The sequence below is a fragment of the Xenopus laevis genome, chromosome 1L (assembly GCF_017654675.1).
Source record: "Xenopus laevis strain J_2021 chromosome 1L, Xenopus_laevis_v10.1, whole genome shotgun sequence".
Lineage (NCBI taxonomy): Eukaryota > Metazoa > Chordata > Amphibia > Anura > Pipidae > Xenopus > Xenopus laevis.
Window position 1 is genome coordinate 92,277,057 of NC_054371.1, and position 27,838 is coordinate 92,304,894.

Sequence of the window (27,838 nt, forward strand, 5' to 3'; positions counted from 1 at the left end):
CCAGAGGTCCATGATTAGGGAGTCTTCCTAGACATTTCCCAATTACATGGCAACATGAGGTACAGATAAAAAAAGAATTTAAAACTTCCGGGGGGCGTGCCAAAACCAATGGCCGCATCTTAACAGAGCTCCGCTATCACCTGCCTGTATCTGCGGTTTCAGACCACACAGACCCGCTCAACCTGCAAAAAGAAGGTGGTGATAACACTGCGGAATACCTGGGGGCAAACTGGGACTCAACCTCTCCCGACTCTCCCCCCTTCTGCGACCCCGGAGGCCAGCGCTTCACGCACGCAGTCCATAGACGTGGACTGGCCGGATCCAGTCCCCTGCCACACGGGCCCCCCACAAAGACCGGACAAAGACCTGAACCCGGTGACGTATGCGCTACTATACCGCGTTGCTCATTGCTACACTTACCGATCTCGGGGGGAGGCCTCACCCAGTCACCCGGCGCTGACTATAGCCGCATAGGCCTGTGTGGCGGCAGAACCAAGTAGGTGGGCCCAACGCACCACGCGGCCCTGGTTGCCCCTTACCTCTGGGCCCAGTACACCTCTGCAGCCTATTACCATCGCTGCTTGCTTAACACTGGCTATTGCTTTACCGTGGTCACTTCCCCCTGCACTACAGCTGTGTGACAAGGTTACTGACTTTTGTGGTTTGGCCATATTTGTTGGACACGGTTGGCCTAGAATTTTGCCTGGCGGGATTTACGTCATTACTGTCCCACATTCCTACATTGGTCCCTCTCACAACGAGACCACCATCTATTCCACAACTGGCCAGTGACGCAGTTTTAAAACTTCATTTATGAAAGGCAAGTCACACACCAATTCCTGCTGCGTCCACTAGAGGGCGCCACAAGACTACCTTTGGGCTTCACCACATTAAACGTACCAAAACCTATTTGGCCCTCTATCAGCAGAGTTACGTGACCATATTCTCACTGCTACTACCAGAGTGTACTGAACACGCTCCGGCGAGCTGTACAACGGGGTGTATACCCACATGTTTGACTTTTCTGTTTTCACCATATTTGCTGGACACCAACTGCTGTCTATTCCCTAATCTTCCGTTGTTACAATGTCGATACGGGGAAAGGGAAAGCGTTTCTGTTGCAACACCTTACGTTCTACCATGTTATAGAACCCGCGGATGATACACCCACTGTATACATGTTCAATTGATATCAGTTTCCTCTAACAGGCTCTACGTACAATTTTTCTGGGACTTCCACCACGTAATGGAAAAATATTTAGGTCAACCTACCACTATGACTTCCCGTAGGACAATCACCAAACCGAAAGACAAAAAACAAGCTCAGGAAGCTGCTCAGACTGAAAGTGAAACGGAAACGGGGACCCAAAATGACCCCGCCACTTCCCATATTGAAGATATGGTCCAAATCTTGGGCCCCCTGCTTGACCAAAAGCTGGCTAGCATCAAGGACTCTGTCTCCGAAATTTTGCAACAGATGACCAATCAATCCCAAAGATTGGCCCAGGCTGAAGACAGAATATCCACCCTGGAAGACAATTTTACTACGGCACAATCTACAATTGACCTGCAACAAAAGGAGATCTCTATTTTGTCTGATAAAGTAGAGGATCTGGAGAATCGCAGCAGGAGAAACAACCTGAGACTGGTGGGAATTCCTGAATCAGTCAAAACCAAAGACCTGGATAAACTTATTCATGACTGGCTTCCGACCGCTCTTGGTATTGAGGATCAATACCTTCCCTACCTAGTGGAGAGATTACACAGAATCGGTCCGCCACCTGCCAAGGACGCTCAACGTCCGCGTCAAGTCATCTTTAAACTTTTAAACTTTACTGACAAGACCAGAATATTGGAAGCTTACAGAATAAAACGTAACCTCAACTATGATGGACATTCCATTCTACTTTTCCAGGATTACTCTGCTTCTGTTACGGCAAAACGCAGGAAATTTGCACCTGTTTGTAAAAAACTCTACGACTCCGGATACAAATTCTCCCTGATGTTTCCGGCTAAACTCAAAATAGTTGAGAGGGATACTGGCAGGACATTTTTGAGGACTCCAAACAAGCATCCAGATACGTTGAGTCTAAATCTCAGACTTGAATTGATGACCATTCCTCTCTCTTCTCCGTAGAGCTGGTGTTCCTGTTTGATAGACACTGTCTCTTTTGCACTGACTCTTATGGAACTTTGATGTAAGGGGTTGGTTCGGCGTTCTGCTGCTGCCTGCTTCTGACTTGTTGTTTGCCGCTGGTTTGTCACTATTTTTGTTTCTCATTCCGGAGCTCCCACCGTGCTTAGATGTGCCCTATGGATACTGACTACTATATTATTCCACTTCTCCACGACTGGGCCTGATGCTGCGACTCTGCCATACCCCCTTCCCACCGTTTGGTTGTGGTTCTCCGGCACATCCACATCACCTCTCATGTGCCTTTGGTTTGGAGGCCGGCCGGTCGCTCTAAAGTTATTGACTACGGCTTTGGGTCCGGAGCTGCCACCGTGATAAGATATATCTTGGGACTGTTGATTATGCCGCTCCACTTCTTCACGGTTTGACTGGCTGCTGTATCCTTGCTGAACCCCCCCCCCCTTTTTTCGTTTGGTTATCATTATCTAATCTTACATTTACCTGTTTTATTTTTTTTCTATTATTATGATACCTGCTTATGGTGCTGATTTTCATTGTTTTCTTGAATGTCTCCACGCCTTCCTCTCTACTCTCCTGCTGCTTGGCTTGCCTGCGCAACATTGTTAGATTGTTCGATTGAACTCTTAAGCTCATTCTGACATTTCACTACGCTTTCATATACTAGTGTGGTTGTATCTGATATTTACCGTTTGTGCTGACTAAACTGGGAAACCTCTTTCCCCCATTGTATATAGTTACTTTGTTTTTGTTTTGTCAAGTGATTGAAACAGATCTCTGCTCATGCCCCTCCCATACATACCATGTGGGTTTCCACTGGAAGGCTTCTGCTCGCTGGGACAGAAGGCTTATCCCCACGCTGCACAGGATCACTCCACTGACCCCTAAAAAGGGTATTGGTTAACACTACCATAATGGGTGAACCTACACAACATTTTCCCCTAATTGATCAGCCCAAACACCTCAAACTGCTCTCATGGAATGTAGATGGCCTAAATTCCCAGATAAAACGACGAAAGGTCTTAGACTTCTTGAAACGGGAGAAAGCACACATCGTTCTCTTACAAGAGACACTTTGGAAAGCCACTGATAAGATAGTATTGAGAGACTCATGGATACATGAGCAAATAGCAGCATCTTATACCGCTAAATCTAGAGGTGTAGTAATTTTACTGAGTAAATCGCTGAATGGCTCCGTGACTAAAACGTATAGGGATAAAAATGGTCGCTACCTGATTGTAGATGTTGAAACTCCTGACTCGAAGTACACGGTAGTTAACGTATATGCCCCAAATGACGAAAATAACTTTTTCTTTTCAGAACTAATGCAAAGGATTGACTCCTGGGGGCCCACCAACCTGATATTGGGCGGGGATATGAATACGGTGTGGGACCGCTTCATGGACAGATCGGATGCTTCCTCCAGATACCCGACCAGACGGATCACCCCATTGCATGCTCTATGTGAGTTTTTACAACTGCATGACACGTATAGATTTACTTACCCAGATACCAGGGACTACACCTTTTATTCGGGTGCACATGGGACTCACTCCAGACTTGATTACTTTTTCCTGGCTGAATCCCAAACCTACAACATCCTCGCCTCTACGATAGGCGACATCCATTTGACTGACCATGCCCCAGTCACTTTAACTTTGAAACAAATTGTTTCTAGATCGACATCATATAACTGGCGATTTCCTTCCTATCTGTCTGAGAACTCTGATTTTCAAACCTACCTCAAGCAACATTGGGCGAATTATCTAGATGATAACATACAACACTGGGATGACCAGAATTTATTATGGGCTGCTTCCAAGCCTGTGCTAAGAGGCCATGTCACGGCGTATATAATAAAACAAAAGAAATGCTTTAGGGAAAAGTACATGCTTCTGCAAAAGGAGCTCACGAAACACTACACGGCTTTTAAACGTACAAATTCCGAGGCAGATAAAATAAAATACACAGACACAAAGGCTTTGTTTAACACTTTATTACACGATAGCGCACATTACAAAATCTCTCATGCGAGGAACAGGTTTTATAGATGGGGAAACAAACCAGGTAGGCTCTTAGCCAGATTGACCAAGCTCAGCGCCACATCACATTTCATTAAAAAACTGAAAACAAGGGAGGGTTGAGCTCGGGATACTGAAGCCATTATAACCGAACTAGAATCTTATTTCAAGCTTTTTTATGAGGAGCACCAGGACCTTCCGGAGGAAGGTCTTTCTTTCCTGCGAGATGCTCAACTTTCTAAGCTCTCAGTACAAGATAGGGAGCTCCTGGACGCACCTGTAACAGAGCAAGAAATTATGTCAGCAATACAACATCTAAAAAATGGGAAGTCCCCAGGTCCCGATGGCTTAAGTGCCGAATATTACAAAATCCTCCTCCCGGAACTTACCCCCTTGCTTACCACACTTTTTAATAATATCCTACAGGGTTCCCCTCTTTGGAACGAGGCAAATGAGGCAAGGATCATATTGATCCCAAAATAGGGAAAGGATCTTACTCTTCCGTCCTCGTACAGACCCATCTCCCTACTAAACCAAGACCTGAAACTTTTTACTAAAATCATGGCAGACAGGTTACAACTCGTCCTCCCACATATACTTACCATCCATCAAGTAGGGTTCCGTAAAGGGCGCTATCCGGTCCAAGCTCTCAGAACAGCGATAGCTGCCATGTATCAATGTAATCTGGAAGAGAGGAAACATGGTATGCTAATTAATCTGGACGCGGATAAAGCCTTTGATAGGATAACACATGCGCACCTTAAAAGATTGCTCAAATTTCAAAATTTCGGCATACAAATGCTTAACTTGTTTAGAACCTTATATTCACAGTCTTACACTCATGTCACGGCGAATGGTGTGAACTCTCCCAGATTTCCGATTCGCCGAGGCACCAGACAAGGCTGTACTCTTTCGCCACTACTTTTCAACTTAGCTCTAGATCCTTTGCTGAGACATTTACTTAATAGTGACACTTTCCAAGGTATTCGGGTGGGCGCACAGCGGATAAAGCTGATAGCTTATGCGGATGATATTCTCCTCTTTTTAAACAAACCACCTGTTGAACTACCTGTAATTCTACAAAAGATCGATACATTTGGTGCTATAGCTGGATTTAAAATCAACCTAGGGAAATCCGAGGCCTTACGCCTCCGACACACTACTCCGGCTGATTGGACAAATCCATTTCCATTCCAAAAAGCTAAACACCACATCAAATTCCTGAGAATCCACTTAACACAACACCACAAGGACATGTATAAATCTAATATCAGATGCACTATAGACCAGATTGAACGGGACACTCAAAAATGGATGAACACGAACTTAACGTTTTCGGGTAGGATCCATTTAATAAAAATGACTATATTCCCTGAATTACTTTATAAATTGCAGATGTTGCCTTACCGCATTTCCATGACAGATAACAAAAGACTCCAACACATTTTACGGACCTTTATATGGAATCGGAAACGGCCACGAATAAAATTTGCTACACTCCAACACCAGAAACATGAAGGTGGACTCAATCTCCCAAATATATTGGAATATAACGATGCGGCTCTTCTCCGATATGTGGGTGATTGGCTCCACCACATACACCACAATATCTCTAGACGCTGCCCTATCAGAAGGGATGTCACTTAACTCATTACTACAGACGCCACAGCAGGGAATCCCTAAGCAAATGCAGCAACATCCCCTATTTATCCACACGTATAAAGCCTGGCATTCCATTCGTAAGAAGGCAAACCTATCCCCTTTCAATTCAATACACCTCACCTGGCTTGGTAACAGGGACTTCCCCCCGGGCTTGAATAGTCTGATTTTTAATACTTGGCAGACGAATGGCTTACAAAATATTAAAGACGTAGTCACTCCTACCTTCACGGTGCAACCCATCTCAACCTTGCTTCAAAACTACCCGTTTCTGCGACTCCATCAATTTTCACTGATTCAGCTCTTACATTTTGTTGCACACAGAATGGCCACACTCACGGATAGGGACAAAAATATCCTACTTGATTCACTATGGCCAAAACATGATACTATTAAATCTACTGCACACATTTACAAACAGATTCGGACCACTCTGGATGCAGATACTGCCACTACGGCTTTTACAAAATGGAAGTCTGTCATTCCACGAGCTGAAAATGTGGATATCCTTCATTATCACACTCGCATGATGAAAATTTTGCCTGCTAGCATCTACCAGGAAATGTCCATACAAGTGCTACACCATACTTACCTGACGCCTTTAAAGAGATTTCACATAGGTACGGCGCACTCGGATCACTGCCTCAAATGCGAAACACCCGCGGCTGACTTGATACATTGTTTATGGTCCTGCCCACTTATACAACAGTTCTGGAAGGGGGTCGCCAGCTATTGGGAAAACCTGTCTGGTAAAAAGCTACCCATTACTGCAGCATGGGCTATATTTAGCAAATTGCACTCTACCCTACCCATCTGCAAGCCGGAGCGGGCACTGGCTGAAAGACTGGCGGCGGCAGCCAGAAAATCCATCCTACACACTTGGCTATCTCGCATTCCTCCGCCTTTGTCTCTGGTACGTCAAAAATTACAATACATTTTTCACCTAGATTGGATAGAGACCCTAACACATAAAGAAAAACACACGGAACTGTTTTTTGACACTTGGATGTCTTACATAAACACCCTTCCGCCACTCACGAAATCACTCACTATCCAAACCTTTCGAAACACCACGTGGTATGAAAGGGTGCTGTTGCTGGGGACCGATCTTGTCTGTGAGGCGGACCACTTGTTCAGGTCTGCGGGTGATTTACAACTTTCGACCACAAGGGGACCCCCCAGGAGTCATCATCTTAACAAATTATTTACTACCGCTCTGCCGTAATTATAAGTCTCTACTGCTCTACCTTGCCGTCTTCGGATTATCTAACCGTGAGTAGTTTTCGATATCTACAATTTGGGGACTGCTTACCCACTTCTCTCTTTTGCAATCACTTGGCATAACCTTAGATCATTATTGTAATCTCTGCTTTTATTTTTGGAATCTGTACTTGACACTGACTGTTCATGTTATTTTTTGTTTTTTTTGTGTGTGTGTTTGTTACAATTCTGTTACGAACTATTTTACATGCTTTTGAAAACTAATAAAAAAACATTTGTTAAAAAAAAAAAAAGAATTTAAACATGACCATACACTGTGAGATCGTCTTGTTTAGAAAGGTTGCTAAATTAGTGGATCTTGACCCAATTTAGTAACGTGCTCTGGGCAAATTGGTCCAGTTTGATCAATGCGCCAATGCAGTCCTCATCCAATGGGAAATTTTAAAATGTGCCTGATTGATATCTGCCAGATATTGATGAGGAGGCCTGTCAGTGAGCTCCATACACAGCTGCCAACTCGGTCTAGAGGGAATGCGTTGGTTGTTTTTATTAGCCTTTGTATGGCTAGGTTTAGACATTGTTCCAATGGGTACAGACCAATAAATAATACTAATATATTGCTGCTCAAAAGGTATACTGATAGACAGGTGTACTATATAAACTATATTAGGTTCACAGAAGAAAAATGGTGAAATTGACAAATTACTGATGTAAAGATATTACCTAATATTAAAGGCTTGTGGAAATATAATAAACATGGACCATTTACAACTATACTGGGCACAAATTATACTCCCATAAACCCAATACCAATTAATACACAAAAAGAGGTATATAATCAAATATCTAGAATGCTTGGAACCTATGTTTTTTTTTGCTGAAAAGGGCTCTTTTCATAATTTGAATCACCTGCTAGTCTGCTAAAATCATTTAAACATGAAATAATCCCAATAGGAATGTTTTGCCACCATAATTTATTCATACAGCATACCTAGGATCATGTACAAGGGGGAGTTGGCCTTGTACATAATTAGGACCAATAATAATAATAGGTTTCAGAATAAAAGATTGCTTACCTGTAACAAATATAAATAAATGTTTTTAAAAAGTGGCTATCATAGGACTTAAAATTCATAACTTTTGAAAATGTATTTATATTATTGGCAGCATCCAAAACAAATGTCTATGGTCCCACAGAAAATAGTTATGATAGTCAATAGATCATATTAGAAAAGGTTATATCTTTATAGTTAACACATTTTATCCATCTGGCTTAAATGATTTTCCTGACTTTGTTTCTTTTTTACATCCGTAAATATCTAAAGGGTAATTTAGTGTGTTAACTGCAATTTTGGAATAAGCTTTGTTAGTTAGCCAATAATGTAATCTATAAAGGCAGGAGTCACTGGATGTCTAACATAGTAGCCAACTTCCTGTTTTGCAGCTTTGTCAGTAACCAATTGGTGACTTGAGGGAGGAGGCATATGGGTCATAAACATTTGCTTTTAGAATCTAACCTGCATGCTAGGGATAAGGTCCGGACTGAGAATTAAAATAAACCCTGACATTCCAGGTACCCAATCAGCCCACACAGAGGCCCAAACAGCCCCCACCAGCCCACTAAATACTGACTTTCTATGGCACCTTATAGCAGCCCCTCTGGCATTTGCCAGAACCCACTGATTGCCAGTCCGGGCCTGCTAGGGATCAATAGTAAACTAACTAAACAATTATGTCCCATGTGACCCCCCTCCAAGACACTGACTAACTAACATACCTCCCAACTGTCCCACTTTTCAGTCCTGATTTTGACAGCTCAGCCCACACTCCTAGTTTTGTTACTGAAAAGTCATGATTTTCTCTTGATCTCCTGCACTGAACTGCCAGAAAAAGATACAAAGTTTCTAACTTAATTGTCTTTTGGCTGAGAGCCCAGAATATGTGCAAGTGCACTTCGATACTTTTGTAGCAATTTAAGAAAAGCAAAGAAACTATTGTGACAATTTAACATAAGCAGATCTCTTGGGGAAACTGACTTGCAGCTTAAAGGGCAATTCACCTTCATTAGCAAAACTGTAATTACACACACAAACCACAGAAATATTGTCAGGAACTACCTCTGGTGTGCAGTTGGCTGGTGTGTAACCAAGGCTTGATGAAAAGGCAGAGGCCTTATTATAGCGAGTAAATAAGATTTAATGCAATAGCAAAAGATGAAAAATAAAGCCAAGTCAATACTGACCAATGATTAGAAAACAAAGGCAAAATAACACAAAGTCTTTCAGTAGACGAGGATCAGGTAAAAGTGGCAACCAAGTGCATATCCGTGATGCAGGCGGTGGTTGAGACAGGCACCTATTAAGTGTCAGTCCATGGAAACAGGCAGAAGTCAGAGCCAGGAAATCAACAAGTATGAGGATTCAGGCACCTAGGCTGGAGCAGGAATAAAAACAAGCATGGAAGACAAGATTACCAAACCTATCTCAATGATCCAGCCAAGGGAGGCAGAAAGGAACTTGCTTATATTGGCCCATAATTACCAAATTGTAGACATCTGGCCTTAATTAGAATGAGGGTGGAGACAAAGAGAAAAGGAGAGAAGGAGAGAAAGCAATGGTCTATATGGACAGCCTCAAAGTGTTACCTCTGAATGTCTCCAATGGCTCAACAGGAGGGTGCACTGATTACCATGCAGACCAAGGATTGAATCCCCAAGAGTCCTGACAAATATGTTCAAACTTGTATAACCTGCCAAATTTTGTAAAGTGAACATGGTAATTAGGGGGGTGGCCACCAAAATGGGTGTGGTCAAAAACTTTTCGCCACATCGTTTTGTCTCTGTTTCCAAGATGTTGGGAGGCATGAACTAACAGTTATAGAGCTGCAAAGCATGAAGTGAGGTCTGGCTATTATGTTAGACCTTCAGTCACTTCAGCCTTTCTAGATTACATTTTTGGCAAGCTAACTATATTTTGTACAGCCTGAACTGTTCTTGAAAAGCTTGACCAAAAGGAGAAGACAGACCTAAGCTCCCATCCTGGAATTTGGGTCAGATATGAGGACTCATTTCCAATGTCCCAGCATTGTAAAAAGGCTGTAATCAGCACTGAGCAGCAGGAGACACAACCCGACAATGCTCTCTTCACTGAATGCCGCTCTGAATGGGGTAATTCTCTCAGTCAGAGTATCCACTGTCATACTTGTATGCTGTTTATGGCTGGGTGGTATGTATCTTTATGGCCTTGATGAACAGTGTCATTATGTACAATAATTGCAGTACCACCTGCCTTTTTTGTGCTTGATTAGTGTGCAAGATCATTCTATGTTTATCTATGTGATTTAAATCCTGTAATTATGGGGGGGGGGGGGGTATTTGATCGTAGCACTTTAAGCACAAATTTCTGAATAAAATATACATATATATGGGCAAGATTTTCTAGCTGGAGTGCCATTCATTACCTTTGATTTATGTCTTTTTACCTATAACAGCCACCTTGGGCCTGGCTGCAGCTACTTGGGTCCAGCATGGTATTGGTGATGCCATGAACTCAGACATATGACTACTACCACCCTCCTATTGAATCAATGGAGTGTGATTTGGCCCAGCCTAATTCATAATTTTCATAACCTGTGGGTTCTGCAGAGCCTGCTTCTGTGGCATTGTGGTCATTCTAATTAATGGCAACCATTTAAACAATGGTAAACTAAAAGGACCCCACATGGTAGTGATGTGCCGGGCTGGCCCCCAAAAAAAACATGGGAAAAAGAGGACACACCATAACAAAATATAAGTAAACACATTGCACAACTGCTGTTCTAATGCCAGTTGCTGAAGAGCACTTACAGCAGGCAAGGACAGCCTAGAACAAAGTATATAATCGGTTGGCTAAAGTTCATACCTTTAAGGGTAGGGGCGCACAGGGAGATTTGTCACCAGAACTCGCTTTTTAAAAATCTCCCCATGTGCCCCTACCCTAACCCTGGGAACAGAGTACTGTTGTAAATATATAGCTGAGAAAGCAAATTCCTTGCTAAAAAGCAGCAGTGGCAGAACTATGGGGGGGTGCAGTTGAGGGGGAACCTGGCCAGTACTCCCTATGAAAATCTGCCGTGATCATTTCTGCAGGGGGTATATGTAATTACGTTATTAAGTGGCAGTGACCATACCAGTTATTTAAGAAAGTGGGTGAGGTAAACAATATGATTTACTAGCCCAGGAAAAGGAAACCTGAGCAAATTTACCAAGCTAATCTAATCTAAACATTGGAAGGAAAGAGAATCTCTTCGTAAGACTACTGAAGTGCAAGTAAAGAGACTCCGACTGGAGAAAATAAAAGAAATCCTGCAAAGAAATACTGAGTTTTCTGAATTGCCAGACTGCACAATGCATGACATAATACATGACGCACAGATGTGGGTCCATCTTGAACGCTATAGAGTCCCAGGAGTCTATTTTAGATGACGCCGAATTTGCCAACCCAAAGGAATATGTTGTAGCTCTAGAAGCACCCTGTAATCTTGGTGATATTATTGGAAGATATATAAAGAGGCAATCCAAGTATGGCATTAACCTTTAACAAAGAAACAGGTCAGATCATTTCAGGGTCTTATTGAAGGTTTATTCCAAATGTTGCAACCATTGCAGAACCTTTGACTGACAAATCTGTGATGGGAAATTGGAAACCTATGGAACAGTAACACCAAAAAATGAAAGTGTTTTAAAGTAAGGACAACATAATGTACTCTTGTGCTGTACTATAAAACAGTTATATTTGCTCGAGAAACTCTATCATAGTTTAAAAAAAAAACCTGCTGTGTAGCCATGGGGGCAGTCATTCAAAGCTGAAAAAGGAGAAGACACAGGATACATCAAATAAAAGAGACGCTCTGTAGGATTCTTCAGAACTTAGTTATTGATAGTGATGAGCGAGATTTTTTGGCAAGTTGTGCCGTAAAAAGTTTGCCCATAGACTCCAACAGTCGGAAAAAAAATTGTTGCATGTCAAAAACATTTGGTCGTCCATAGACTTCAATGCATTCCCCCAAATGTTTGCTGTTTCCTGAATTTTTGGTGAAGCGAAACAGGTCAGATTCACCCATCACTAGTTATTAGTCATCTGCTATGTAACCTGTGCTTGAATGGCTGCCCCCATAACTACGCAGCAACTTGTTTATATAAACTATAGTAGTGTTTCTGAAGCAAACACATCAGTTTTTCCAGTGCAGGGCAATGCTACAGTATATTGTCATTCCTTTAAAACACTTTAATGTTTTGGTGTTATTGTTCCTTTAAGCAGGTACCTTTCTAAATTGCACATAGTTTTTGAATTTTTCTGCATTTGGTGTAACCCCCAAAATATAACCAGTCTTAATAAGGGCCATTGGTCATCAGGACCCCCTACATTTTAAACAAGAAAAAACATTGGTGGTCAAGTCAAAGAGCTACCTAATAAGTTACATTGGTGGCCAGTGCCAGGAGATTGGATTACATTGGTGGCCATGAGTTTTATAAAAAAAAAAGAGCATTGTCACTCACTCCTCAGCTATTGGTTGTCCTTCCTCTGTGGACGGTCTTCTTCATTCTCCTTGGCAAGTGGTCTTCTTCATTCTCCTGGTGCTGTTTTTTGTTCTCCTCTGCTCCTTCATATTCTCTGGCACAGCTGCTTCATACTTCTCCAGCAATGGCTGTGTCGTTCTTCTCCAGTGATGGCTGTACCATTCTTCTCCTGCAGTTCCTGCATCAGGGCTTGGTAGCAGCGTCCTGCTCCAATGCATGTTCACTCCTGAATTTAAACCTGCCAAAAGATCGTACTAGCTAAAGGAGGCCCAGCTAATCCAGGAAGTGCAGCACAGCCAGATCCCCCATTAAAACCAGGTATTCCCTAGGCCCAGGACAGCTGTCAACCCTGAGCCCCCCTGATGGTGGCCCTGCTCCCACCACTTACATTGTCCTGATCAGCATATTTTCCTCTCATCCTCTCAACTTTTACTGGCAACCCTAGAGACAAAGCAGATGAGGTCCTCATCACGAGGAGAAAAACAGGGACTGTGTTCAGTCTGGCTGGGGAGTTAGAAGTTACTACATAGGAAAAGGGGAGTGGCTGTGGGTAAGCTCTCTGCTTAAAATATAGGAAGCAGGAAGTTAGGCTTGACTTACAGTATGTAGTATACAAGCTGGAGGGTATATATCGTGGATGGCAGATCTGTATCCCCAGTTTTTAGGTTCTGAGCCATCCAGTTAAGAGTGATCCCTTTAAAAAACACCAGAGGGTTAAGCAGCCAGAGGGTGGGCTGGACAGCCAAGAGGTATTTAAGGGAGTGAGCAGCAGGTGTGCAGGGAGTGAGTTGGGACTGCACAGCAGAACTGCCTGTATTGGCACAGAGACCAAAGGTCACCCTGAAGGAGTTGCAGAGTTCCACATCAGAGACTGTCCATAGGACCACAGCAGTATCTGTCCATAGGACCACAATAAGCCGTACACTCCATAGAGCTGGGCTTTATGGAAGAGTGGCCAGAAAAAAGCCATCACTAAGAGTTAAAAATAAGAAGGCACGTTTTGAGTTTGCCTAAAGGCATGCGGGTGACTCACCAGGAGGAAGGTGCTCTGGTCAGATAAGACTGAAATGTAATTTTTCAGACACCAAGGAAAATGCTATGTCTGGCGCGAACCCACACATCCCATCACCCTAAAACACCATCGCCACAGTGAAACATGGTGGTGGCAGCCTTTTAGCATAAGCAAGGAAAAACCTGGGAGGCAGAAAGTATCCGCTCAAGTGGTTTTATTGATCTTTAACACTACATGTTTCGAGCCTGCTGGCTCTTTGTCAAGTGTAATTCAAATTAGTGTAGGTGAAGCAAATAAAGTGTACAACAGGAAATGACATAGTTGCAGTCGTTATTTCCCAATCCCCCTCCCACTTTAGGTGAATGTGTGAGTCCATAGTCCAATCTGAAAGTCCTTAATAGGAAGGTATTTGTCCAAGTGTAGTTCCCATTTGAAGCAATTTGTGCTGAAATAAAAACAAGTTTATTAGAATCCAAACATTAGTTCCTTTTATATGTGTAAGTATTACTTGATACTGTTATTGTCTATTTAACCCTTTAAGTGCCAGCAGAATTTCACATTTTGGTTACGCGAAATGCCAGCCGTTTTTAAGCATTTTGTGCTCTCTCACTTTAGGGGCATTTTCTGAGCGGAAACCTATAGTTTACCTAGGAAAACTATACATTGTTTTTTTCGGTAGAAACTGAGCTTTCTAAATCTGCCTGAGTTTTCATGTATTTCCACCTGTGCAAAAAAATTTATAGTGCTAAATACCAAAAATTTATCAATTTATACCAGAAAAATATTTCATTTTACAGATGAAAATCCAACTGATTTGGAAAGCCTTATGTCTCTCGAACGTGCCAATACCAGATATGTATAGTTTTAGGGAGATTTAGGACTTCTGTACAGCAAAAACTCCCGGCAGTATATTACTGAATTTTGAAAGCACTAAGGCAGAAAACGGCATGCTTTAGATTCCAAGGCAAAAAATCCTGAAACCATAGGTTTACCCCAGAAAACCATACATTTTTGAAAAGTACACATTCTGCCGATTACAAAATGGGTAACTATGTCTCTCTACTTCCAACTACCAAACAGAAAAGCTTGTCTGAACATAGCGGTTTTTCAAAATAAAATTCAGAATTTTGAAAAATCATTTCAAAGGTTTTATTTTGCTGCTCCGCATATCCCAAACTATATTACATACCAAAAAAAAGCACCTGAAATATGATTGCCAGGGGTCCACTGAACAGTTTGATACCCATTATGCATAGGTTTACCAAAGTATCTGGCATTTAGAGACACCAATATGAAGTTAGCACATCCAAATTGTTCAGGACTTTACTTCAGCTACTGAGAAATCAACACATTGACTGCATTTTTTGTGGGGTAAAAACACAGAAATATATGTTTACCACCCAAACCCATATATTTTTGGAAAGTACACATTCTACAGAATCTAAAATGGGTACCCATGCCTTTCTGCTCCAAACTATTGAGTCGCAAGGCTTTCCCAAAATTGTCGGTTTTGGTGAAATATCTGAAAATTGCCTCAAACCTTCAACTTCCCAGCACCATATCACCCATGTATCATTACGTACTAAGAAAAAGCACCCTAATTATGATTGCCAGGGTTCCTCTGAACATTTTGATGGCCATTGTTCATAAGTTTACCAAAGTATCTGGCATTTAGAGGCCCCAAAATGAAGTTAGCGCATACAAACAGTCCCGTGGGTAACTTCAGCTAATGAAAAATCAACACATTGACTGCATTTTTGTGGGGTAAAAACACAGAAATATATGTTTACCCCCCAAAACCCATATATTTTTGGAAAGTACACATTCTACCGAATCTAAAATGGGTACCCATGCCTTTCTGCTCCAAACTACTGAGTCGCAAGGCTTTCCCACAATTGTCGGTTTTGGTGAAATATCTGAAAATTGCCTCAAAGCTTCAACTTCTCAGCACCATATCACCCATGTATCATTACGTACTAAGAAAAAGCACCCTAAATATGATTGCCAGGGTTCCTCTGAACATTTTGGTGGCCATTGTTCATAAGTTTACCAAAGTATCTGGCATTTAGAGGCCCCAAAATGAAGTTAGCGCATACAAACAGTCCCATGGGTAACTTCAGCTAATGAAAAATCAACACATTGACTGCATTTTTGTGGGGTAAAAACACAGAAATATATGTTTACCCCCCAAAACCCATATATTTTTGGAAAGTACACATTCTACCGAATATAAAATGGGTACCCATGCCTTTCTGGTCCAAACTACTGAGTCGCAAGGCTTTCCCACAATTGTTGGTTTTGGTGAAATATCTGAAAATTGCCTCAAAGCTTCAACTTTTCAGCACCATATCACCCAAGTATCGTTACGCACCAAGAAAAAACACCCTAAATATGATTGCCAGGGTTCCTCCAAACAGTTTGGTGGCCATTGTTCATAGGTTTACCAAAGTATCTGGCAGTTAGAGGCCTCAAAATGAAGTTAGCGCATACAAATAGTCCTGTGGGTAACTTCATCTAATGAGAAATCAACACATTGACTGCATTTTTGTGGGGTAAAAACACAGAAATATATGTTTACCCCCCAAACCCATATATTTTTGGAAAGTACACATTCTACCGGATCTAAAATGGGTACCCATGCCTTTCTGCTCCAAACTACAGAGTCACAAGGCTTTCCCACAATTGTCGGTTTTGGTGAAATATCTGAAAATTGCCTCAAAGCTTCAACTTCTCAGCACCATATCACCCATGTATCGTTACGCACCAAGAAAAAACACCCTAAATATGATTGCCAGGGTTCCTCCAAACAGTTTGGTGGCCATTGTTCATAGGTTTACCAAAGTATCTGGCATTTAGAGGCCTCAAAATGAAGTTAGCGCATACAAATAGTCCTGTGGGTAACTTCATCTAATGAAAAATCAACACATTGACTGCATTTTTGTGGGGTAAAAACACAGAAATATATGTTTACCCCCCAAAACCCATATATTTTTGGAAAGTACACATTCTACAGAATCTAAAATGGGTACCTATGCCTTTCTGCTCCAAACTACTGAGTCGCAAGGCTTTCCCACAATTGTCGGTTTTGGTGAAATATCTGAAAATTGCCTCAAAGCTTCAACTTCTCAGCACCATATCACCCATGTATCGTTACGCACCAAGAAAAAGCACCCTAAATATGATTGCCAGGGTTCCTCCAAACAGTTTGGTGGCCATTGTTCATAGGTTTACCAAAGTATCTGGCATTTAGAGGCCTCAAAATGAAGTTAGCGCATACAAATAGTCCTGTGGGTAACTTCATCTAATGAAAAATCAACACATTGACTGCATTTTTGTGGGGTAAAAACACAGAAATATATGTTTACCCCCCAAACCCATATATTTTTGGAAAGTACACATTCTACAGAATCTAAAATGGGTACCCATGCCTTTCTGCTCCAAACTACTGAGTCGCAAGGCTTTCCCACAATTATCGGTTTTGGTGAAATATCTGAAAATTGCCTCAAAGCTTCAACTTCTCAGCACCATATCACCCATGTATCGTTACGCACCAAAAAAAAGCACCCTAAATATGATTGCCAGGGTTCCTCCGAACAGTTTGGTGGCCATTGTTCATAGGTGTACCAAAGTATCTGGCAGTTAGAGGCCCCAAAATGAAGTTAGCGCATACAAATAGTCCTGTGGGTAACTTCAGCTAATGAAAGATCAACACATTGACTGCATTTTTGTGGGGTAATAACACAGAAATATATGTTTACCCCCCAAACCCATACATTTTTGGAAAGTACACATTCTACAGAATCTAAAATGGGTACCCATGCCTTATTGCTCCAAACTACTGAGTCGCAAGGCTTTCCCAAAATTGATGGTTTTTGTGAAATATCTGAAAATTGCCTCAATGCTTCAACTTCTCAGCACCATATCACCCATGTATCATTACGTACTAAGAAAAAGCACCCTAAATATGATTGCCAGGGTTCCTCTGAACATTTTGGTGGCCATTGTTCATAAGTTTACCAAAGTATCTGGCATTTAGAGGCCCCAAAATGAAGTTAGCGCATACAAACAGTCCCATGGGTAACTTCAGCTAATGAAAAATCAACACATTGACTGCATTTTTGTGGGGTAAAAACACAGAAATATATGTTTACCCCCCAAAACCCATATATTTTTGGAAAGTACACATTCTACCGAATCTAAAATGGGTACCCATGCCTTTCTGGTCCAAACTACTGAGTCGCAAGGCTTTCCCACAATTGTTGGTTTTGGTGAAATATCTGAAAATTGCCTCAAAGCTTCAACTTTTCAGCACCATATCACCCAAGTATCGTTACGCACCAAGAAAAAACACCCTAAATATGATTGCCAGGGTTCCTCCAAACAGTTTGGTGGCCATTGTTCATAGGTTTACCAAAGTATCTGGCAGTTAGAGGCCTCAAAATGAAGTTAGCGCATACAAATAGTCCTGTGGGTAACTTCATCTAATGAGAAATCAACACATTGACTGCATTTTTGTGGGGTAAAAACACAGAAATATATGTTTACCCCCCAAACCCATATATTTTTGGAAAGTACACATTCTACCGGATCTAAAATGGGTACCCATGCCTTTCTGCTCCAAACTACAGAGTCACAAGGCTTTCCCACAATTGTCGGTTTTGGTGAAATATCTGAAAATTGCCTCAAAGCTTCAACTTCTCAGCACCATATCACCCATGTATCGTTACGCACCAAGAAAAAACACCCTAAATATGATTACCAGGGTTCCTCCAAACAGTTTGGTGGCCATTGTTCATAGGTTTACCAAAGTATCTGGCATTTAGAGGCCTCAAAATGAAGTTAGCGCATACAAATAGTCCTGTGGGTAACTTCATCTAATGAAAAATCAACACATTGACTGCATTTTTGTGGGGTAAAAACACAGAAATATATGTTTACCCCCCAAAACCCATATATTTTTGGAAAGTACACATTCTACAGAATCTAAAATGGGTACCTATGCCTTTCTGCTCCAAACTACTGAGTCGCAAGGCTTTCCCACAATTGTCGGTTTTGGTGAAATATCTGAAAATTGCCTCAAAGCTTCAACTTCTCAGCACCATATCACCCATGTATCGTTACGCACCAAGAAAAAGCACCCTAAATATGATTGCCAGGGTTCCTCCAAACAGTTTGGTGGCCATTGTTCATAGGTTTACCAAAGTATCTGGCATTTAGAGGCCTCAAAATGAAGTTAGCGCATACAAATAGTCCTGTGGGTAACTTCATCTAATGAAAAATCAACACATTGACTGCATTTTTGTGGGGTAAAAACAGAAATATATGTTTACCCCCCAAACCCATATATTTTTGGAAAGTACACATTCTACAGAATCTAAAATGGGTACCCATGCCTTTCTGCTCCAAACTACTGAGTCGCAAGGCTTTCCCACAATTATCGGTTTTGGTGAAATATCTGAAAATTGCCTCAAAGCTTCAACTTCTCAGCACCATATCACCCATGTATCGTTACGCACCAAAAAAAAGCACCCTAAATATGATTGCCAGGGTTCCTCCGAACAGTTTGGTGGCCATTGTTCATAGGTGTACCAAAGTATCTGGCAGGTAGAGGCCCCAAAATGAAGTTAGCGCATACAAATAGTCCTGTGGGTAACTTCAGCTAATGAAAGATCAACACATTGACTGCATTTTTGTGGGGTAATAACACAGAAATATATGTTTACCCCCCAAACCCATACATTTTTGGAAAGTACACATTCTACAGAATCTAAAATGGGTACCCATGCCTTATTGCTCCAAACTACTGAGTCGCAAGGCTTTCCCAAAATTGATGGTTTTTGTGAAATATCTGAAAATTGCCTCAATGCTTCAACTTTCCAGCATCATATCGCCCATGTATCATTACGTATCACAAAAAAGCACCCAAATTGTGATTGCCAGGGGTCCTCCAAACAGTTTGGTGCCCACTGTGCATAGGTTTACCAAAGTATATGGCATTTAGAGGCCCTAAAATGAAGTTAGCGCATACAAATTGTCCTGTGGGTAACTTCAGCTAATGAAAAATCAACACATTGACTGCATTTTTGTGGGGTAAAAACACAGAAATATATGTTTACCCCCCAAACCCATATATTTTTGGAAAGTACACATTATACAGAATCTAAAATGGGTACCCATGCCTTTCTGCCCCAAACTACTGAGTCGCAAGGCTTTGCCAAATTTAGCGGTTTTGGTAAAATATTCTGAAAATTGCCTCAAAGCTTCAACTTTCCAGCATCGTATTGTCCATGTATCATTACCTGCATAAAGCATCCTAAATATAAACATAGGGGTCTACTAAACAGTTTGATGCCCAATGTGCATAGATATACCAAACTATGTGGCGCACAGAGACCCCCAAATGACAATATGTATAGACATTTTCACGGCTGACGCGCAGGCTGCTGCAATATAACCACCTGGTGTGTGTATTATGCGACATTAGACCACCTAACAGTAAAGAGACCCCAGAAAACCATATATTTTCAGAAAGTACACATTCTGACGAATCCAATATGGGTAAATAAGTGTTTCTACTGCAAACTGCCAAACTGCAAAGCAATGCTGAACATAACGGTTTTTATCAAATTTCTGAAAATCGTCACAAAGCTTGAATTTTACCCCATTATATGCCCCACATTTCGTAACTTATCACCATAAAACATCCTAAATATGAACGCCAGGGGTCTACTAAACACTTTGATGCCCAATATGCATAGATATACCAAACTATGTGGCGCACAGAGACCCCCAAATGACAATAGTGTATATACATTTTCACGGCTGACGCGCGCTGGCTGCTGCAATATAAGCACCCGGTGTGTGTAATATGCGACATTAGACCCCCCTAACAGTACAGAGACCCCAGAAAACCATATATTTTCAGAAAGTACACATTCTGACGAATCCAATATGGGTAAATATGTGTTCCTACTGCAAACTGCCAAACTGCAAAGCAATGCTGAACGTAACGGTTTTTATCAAATTTCTGAAAATCGTCACAAAGTTTGAATTTTACCCCATTATATGCCCCACATTTCGTAACTTATCAGCATAAAACATCCTAAATATGAGCGCCAGGGGTCTACTGAACACTTTGATGCCCAATATGCATAGATATACCAAACTATGTGGCGCACAGAGACCCCCAAATGACAATATGTATAGACATTTTCACGGCTGACGCGCTGGCTGCAGCAATATAACCACCCGGTGTGTGTATTATGCGACATTAGACCACCTAACAGTACAGAGACCCCAGAAAACCATATATTTTCAGAAGGTACACATTCTGACGAATCCAATATGGGTAAATAAGTGTTTCTACTGCAAACTGCCAAACTGCAAAGCAATTCTGAACATAACGGTTTTTATCAAATTTCTGAAAATCGTCACAAAGCTTGAATTTTACCCCATTATATGCCCCACATTTCGTAACTTATCAGCATAAAACATCCTAAATATGAGCGCCAGGGGTCTACTGAACACTTTGATGCCCAATATGCATAGATATACCAAACTATGTGGCGCACAGAGACCCCCAAATGACAATATGTATAGACATTTTCACGGCTGACGCGCTGGCTGCAGCAATATAACCACCCGGTGTGTGTATTATGCGACATTAGACCACCTAACAGTACAGAGACCCCAGAAAACCATATATTTTCAGAAAGTACACATTCTGACGAATCCAATATGGGTAAATAAGTGTTTCTACTGCAAACTGCCAAACTGCAAAGCAATGCTGAACATAACGGTTTTTATCAAATTTCTGAAAATCGTCACAAAGCTTGAATTTTACCCCATTATATGCCCCACATTTCGTAACTTATCAGCATAAAACATCCTGAATATGAACGCCAGGGGTCTACTAAACACTTTGATGCCCAATATGCATAGATATACCAAACTATGTGGCGCACAGAGACCCCCAAATGACAATAGTGTATATACATTTTCACGGCTGACGCGCGCTGGCTGCTGCAATATAAGCACCCGGTGTGTGTAATATGCGACATTAGACCCCCCTAACAGTACAGAGACCCCAGAAAACCATATATTTTCAGAAAGTACACATTCTGACGAATCCAATATGGGTAAATATGTGTTCCTACTGCAAACTGTCAAACTGCAAAGCAATGCTGAACGTAACGGTTTTTATCAAATTTCTGAAAATCGTTACAAAGCTTGAATTTTACCCCATTATATGCCCCACATTTCGTAACTCATCAGCATAAAACATCCTAAATATGAGCGCATGGGGTCTACTGAACACTTTGATGCCCAATATGCATAGATATACCAAACTATGTGGCGCACAGAGACCCCCAAATGACAATAGTGTATATACATTTTCACAGCTGACGCGCTGGCTGCTGCAATATAACCACCCGCTGTGTGTATTATGCGACATTAGACCACCTAACAGTACAGAGACCCCAGAAAACCATATATTTTCAGAAAGTACACATTTTGACGAATCCAATATGGGTAAATAAGTGTTTCTACTGCAAACTGCCAAACTGCAAAGCAATGCTGAACATAACGGTTTTTATCAAATTTCTGAAAATCGTCACAAAGCTTGAATTTTACCCCATTATATGCCCCACATTTCGTAACTTATCACCATAAAACATCCTAAATATGAACGCCAGGGGTCTACTAAACACTTTGATGCCCAATATGCATAGATATACCAAACTATGTGGCGCACAGAGACCCCCAAATGACAATAGTGTATATACATTTTCACGGCTGACGCGCGCTGGCTGCTGCAATATAAGCACCCGGTGTGTGTAATATGCGACATTAGACCCCCCTAACAGTACAGAGACCCCAGAAAACCATATATTTTCAGAAAGTACACATTCTGACGAATCCAATATGGGTAAATATGTGTTCCTACTGCAAACTGCCAAACTGCAAAGCAATGCTGAACGTAACGGTTTTTATCAAATTTCTGAAAATCGTCACAAAGTTTGAATTTTACCCCATTATATGCCCCACATTTCGTAACTTATCAGCATAAAACATCCTAAATATGAGCGCCAGGGGTCTACTGAACACTTTGATGCCCAATATGCATAGATATACCAAACTATGTGGCGCACAGAGACCCCCAAATGACAATATGTATAGACATTTTCACGGCTGACGCGCTGGCTGCAGCAATATAACCACCCGGTGTGTGTATTATGCGACATTAGACCACCTAACATTACAGAGACCCCAGAAAACCATATATTTTCAGAAGGTACACATTCTGACGAATCCAATATGGGTAAATAAGTGTTTCTACTGCAAACTGCCAAACTGCAAAGCAATTCTGAACATAACGGTTTTTATCAAATTTCTGAAAATCGTCACAAAGCTTGAATTTTACCCCATTATATGCCCCACATTTCGTAACTTATCAGCATAAAACATCCTAAATATGAGCGCCAGGGGTCTACTGAACACTTTGATGCCCAATATGCATAGATATACCAAACTATGTGGCGCACAGAGACCCCCAAATGACAATATGTATAGACATTTTCACGGCTGACGCGCTGGCTGCAGCAATATAACCACCCGGTGTGTGTATTATGCGACATTAGACCACCTAACAGTACAGAGACCCCAGAAAACCATATATTTTCAGAAAGTACACATTCTGACGAATCCAATATGGGTAAATAAGTGTTTCTACTGCAAACTGCCAAACTGCAAAGCAATGCTGAACATAACGGTTTTTATCAAATTTCTGAAAATCGTCACAAAGCTTGAATTTTACCCCATTATATGCCCCACATTTCGTAACTTATCAGCATAAAACATCCTGAATATGAACGCCAGGGGTCTACTAAACACTTTGATGCCCAATATGCATAGATATACCAAACTATGTGGCGCACAGAGACCCCAAATGACAATAGTGTATATACATTTTCACGGCTGACGCGCGCTGGCTGCTGCAATATAAGCACCCGGTGTGTGTAATATGCGACATTAGACCCCCTAACAGTACAGAGACCCCAGAAAACCATATATTTTCAGAAAGTACACATTCTGACGAATCCAATATGGGTAAATATGTGTTCCTACTGCAAACTGTCAAACTGCAAAGCAATGCTGAACGTAACGGTTTTTATCAAATTTCTGAAAATCGTTACAAAGCTTGAATTTTACCCCATTATATGCCCCACATTTCGTAACTCATCAGCATAAAACATCCTAAATATGAGCGCATGGGGTCTACTGAACACTTTGATGCCCAATATGCATAGATATACCAAACTATGTGGCGCACAGAGACCCCCAAATGACAATAGTGTATATACATTTTCACAGCTGACGCGCTGGCTGCTGCAATATAACCACCCGCTGTGTGTATTATGCGACATTAGACCACCTAACAGTACAGAGACCCCAGAAAACCATATATTTTCAGAAAGTACACATTTTGACGAATCCAATATGGGTAAATAAGTGTTTCTACTGCAAACTGCCAAACTGCAAAGCAATGCTGAACATAACGGTTTTTATCAAATTTCTGAAAATCGTCACAAAGCTTGAATTTTACCCCATTATATGCCCCACATTTCGTAACTTATCAGCATAAAACATCCTAAATATGAGCGCCAGGGGTCTACTGAACACTTTGATGCCCAATATGCATAGATATACCAAAGTATGTGGCGCACAGAGACCCCCAAATGACAATAGTGTATATACATTTTCACAGCTGACGCGCAGGCTGCTGCAATATAAGCACCTGGTGTGTGTATTATGTGACATTAGACCCCCCCTAACAGTACAGAGACCCCAGAAAACCATATATTTTCAGAAAGTACACATTCTGACGAATCCAATATGGGTAAATAAGTGTTTTTACTGCAAACTGCCAAACTGCAAAGCAATGCTGAACATAACGGTTTTTATCAAATTTCTGAAAATCGTCACAAAGCTTGAATTTTACCCCATTATATGCCCCACATTTCGTAACTTATCAGCATAAAACATCCTAAATATGAACGACAGGGGTCTACTGAACACTTTGATGCCCAATATGCATAGATTTACCAAACTATGTGGTGTACAGAGGCGCCCAAATGACAGTAGTGTATATAAATTTTCATGGCTGATGCTCTGGCTGCTGCAATATAAGCACCCAGTATGTGTATTTGCACCATAAGACCCCCTAACAGTATGGAGACTCTAGAAAACCATATATTTTTTAGAAAGTACACATTCTGACAAATCTAAAACAGGTAATTACATCTTTCTACTGCAAACTACCAAACTGCAAAGCTATGCTGAACGTAGCGGTTTTTATCAAATTTCTGAAAATCGTCACAAAGCTTTATTTTACCCCATTATGTGCCCCACATTTCATAACGTATCAGCATAAAACATCCTAAATATGAACGACAGGGGTCTACTGAACACTTTGATGCCCAATATGCATAGACATACCAAACTATGTGGCGCACAGAGACCCACAAATGGATATATAGTAGATAAAATTTACATAGGCAAAACAAAATAACACAGGACACAAAAATCAATGCTTTTTTTTTTCACACTAGTGTAATCGGCCACCAGAATTACTGTTTGAATATTTTAGCTGGGCCAAATCAATTATACGGACAGAAACAAGTGAACAACACAAATGCAGAGCTGAAAATGCAATAAAATGGCTAAAAATTCAATAAAATGGCTAAAAATGCACCAAAATACCCAAAATTGCAATATAACCACCAAAATAACATACAAAAGCTATTGCACAGTACGGTTAGTGAATACGCTATTCGGAACGGCAATAAAACATTTTTTTTAGCCCAAAAAGAGACGATGCGATAAGAAAAAAAAAAAAAAAGCCACAAAGCCATATATGTACATATGCGTGTGCACAACGGGTAAATTGCATGTTATTTGCGCGTGTGCGCGTGTGCAAGTGTACATGGGTGCTGTGAGTGTGTGTGACCCCCCCAATCCCCAAAAATCTATGTGTGAGTGTGTGTAAGTGTGAATGTAAGTGTATATTACTGTAATAAGTGTGTGTTGGTGTGTTTGTGTGTTTTTGTGTAAATGTTACACTTACCTGGGGTAGATGCTTCAGATCGTTGATAAAGGGTCCCACGCAGCAGATCTCCAGCTCCAAAGGTCAGCAGGCATGGGGGGGCGGAGCTGGGCGGAAGTGAAGTGCAGGCAGCAGCAGGACGCATAGGAAACGCGTCCCTGCTGCTGCTTTGGGGCCCCTGGGCGATCGCGCCCCAGGGGCCACACAATCCCCTGCTCTGCTCGTTGTCTAGGGGCAGGGGATCGTGAAGGAACGGAGCGAGCGGCTCTAACAGCCGCTCCTCCGCTCGCAAACCCGGAAGTGCTGCAGAACGTAGAATCTACGATCTGTGGCACTTTGGTCCTTTGATCCACAGAACGTAGATTCTACGTTCTGGGGCACTTAAAGGGTTAACCTACCACTTACTACATAACTCACATATACTTGTACAAAGTAGGGTATAAACAGTATAGCGGAATTACATGGGTAAAAATTGCCCATACATTACCATTAGTAGTACTCAATATTCAAATTGGGCAAAAAAATTCAAGACCTGTGGAGGCATTAAAATAAGAAATCGGTATTTATAAGAAGCATTTCACACTCCAATTTTCATTAAGGCCTTTAGGTGTGACTGTGTCTAAACTTTTAATCCAGAACATTTCTCTTTGTTGAATGATCTGTTGTAAATTGCCACCCCTAGGTGGCGCTTTTATTACTTCTAATACTAGCCATCTTAATTGGGTTACATTGTGTTTCTTTTCAAAGAAATGTCTGGACACAGATGTGTCTGTGTACGTATCTTTTTTAAAGTTACGAATGTTGCCACGGTGCTCTTTAATCCTGGTTTTAACTTGTCTTGTGGTTTGTCCAATGTACACCATGCCGCACGGACATTTAAGGAGATATACTACTTTATGTGACTCGCAAGTAGCGTAGTCATTCAGTTGTAGTGGAACACCTTTTGTGGGGTGACTGATTTTATCCCCTTTAATGATTGATGGACAACATATGCAATTTAGACAGGGGAAGGTACCTTTTTTTGGGTTATTAAGAAACCTCTGTGTGCCCCTTGTTGGGGGTTCAATTTCCGCTGGGCATAATGTGTCTCTGATGCTTTTCCCTTTCTTGTAGCTGAAAAGCAGTGATTCAGGAAGTGTTTTGCCCAAGTTTTTATCCTGCAATACAATTGGCCAGTATCAAGCGGCGAGGATCAACCATCTTCCTCTGGCTCGGCACCTTTGGAGCAGCGCTATCCGACACAGGAGGAACATCGGAAAGACACGCACAGCACAAAGAAAGCCCCAGGCAGAGAGAGATATCAGAAAAGAAATCGCAGAAAGATCAGGTAAATAACCTTGTTGTAAATATATCCTCGGGCAACCTGTCTGTATCCGAATTCTCTCTACTAACTAAGGGCCTGAACTTTGTTCCAACCTATACCTTGGACTTAACTGATTGGGAAATTTCGTTCCAGAAGTTTATCAGGGGACTTAAATTAAAATACTATTTTTGCAACATGGCAGATAAGGGTTTAAGTGTTACAAATAATACTTTTCCATTTCTTGTAGCTGAAAACAAGTGATTCAGGAAGTGTTTTGCCCAAGTTTTTATCCTGCAATACAATTGGCCAGTATCTGCGAATAATATGTTCGATATCTCTACTTTGTGCACTATATGTAGAGACAAAAGGGAGTTGTGTCGTTTTTTCTTTCTTTTTATACATAAGCAAACTCCCCCTGTCTATCTGTGAGACTTCCAGGGCATGTTTTTTAACCACTTTTTGGTTATATCCACTATTAATAAATCTTTTTTCCGGATTGTCAGCTGCATTTTTATATTGGCTGCTATCTGATGAAATCCTACGTGCTCTTAAGAATTGTCCCTTCGGGATAGCTTTAATCACGTTAGGGGCATGATAGCTAGCAGCATGGAGGATATTATTTCTATCAGTTTCTATCAGCGGTATAGGCTAGTATGTATCTCCCCATTCACTATTTTTAGTTGAACGTCCAAAAAGTTTATTGTGTTATACCCAATTTCTGTGGTAAATTTGATCGTTTTGTGTGCCTCATTTGCTATTGAGATCATTTCTTCAAACAAGTGTACTGGGCCTTTCCATAACACCAGG

The 27,838-nt window shown here is 41.4% G+C and overlaps 1 long non-coding RNA gene across 1 annotated transcript in view; it reads right to left on the bottom strand.

Moving 5' to 3' along the window:
• Positions 1-3,955: 3,955 nt before the first annotated feature.
• LOC108711563 overlaps positions 3,956-27,838 on the bottom strand; it is a 40,380-nt gene continuing 16,497 nt past the window's right edge. The window contains exons 2-3 of the long non-coding RNA XR_001934925.2: positions 4,776-4,857; positions 3,956-4,450 (exon numbers count right to left, since the gene is read on the bottom strand). This is a non-coding gene — a long non-coding RNA (uncharacterized LOC108711563). The remainder of the gene's footprint in view (positions 4,451-4,775; positions 4,858-27,838) is intronic.